This window comes from Penaeus monodon, chromosome 23, assembly GCF_015228065.2.
Source record: "Penaeus monodon isolate SGIC_2016 chromosome 23, NSTDA_Pmon_1, whole genome shotgun sequence".
Taxonomy (NCBI): Eukaryota; Metazoa; Arthropoda; class Malacostraca; order Decapoda; family Penaeidae; genus Penaeus; species Penaeus monodon.
In genome coordinates this window covers 40,262,810-40,263,228 of record NC_051408.1, presented here as the reverse complement: position 1 = coordinate 40,263,228, position 419 = coordinate 40,262,810, and the positions used below count along the sequence as shown (strand labels likewise).

Genomic DNA, 419 nt, shown 5'->3' with positions numbered 1-419 from the left:
CATGTTTATATAATGTAAACAAATGTTGCTGTACATCTTAATTGACATTGTCTGCATAAGGTTACATTTTAAGGTGCAAATTACTTTAATCAGTTTGGATTAATAAAATATTCGCGTAATCTCTGTTCATTGCCTGAACGCTAAAGGCTTAATTATCATTAAAAAATATTTCAAGTGAGCTTTAATGAGAAATTAATCTATTCATATATATATCTTGATAGACAAGTAGGTAGATGAATGATTTTTTTTTTTGTGAAACATCGGTGTTTTTGGAAATCATTGATAGTGTCAGTCATATAGTGGGCTTAATTTCGTTTGCGTAAAACAATTTACAGACATAACATATACATATGAATAACTTTGTGCACAGATAAATTGACATGTTTACATATAGACAGATAGAGAGGGATTTAGTTAGT

The 419-nt window shown here is 28.4% G+C and overlaps 1 protein-coding gene across 1 annotated transcript in view; it reads right to left on the bottom strand.

Moving 5' to 3' along the window:
• Positions 1-419, bottom strand: part of LOC119588429 — a gene marked incomplete at its 3' end in the record, with an annotated part of 3,306 nt that overhangs the window by 2,205 nt on the left and 682 nt on the right.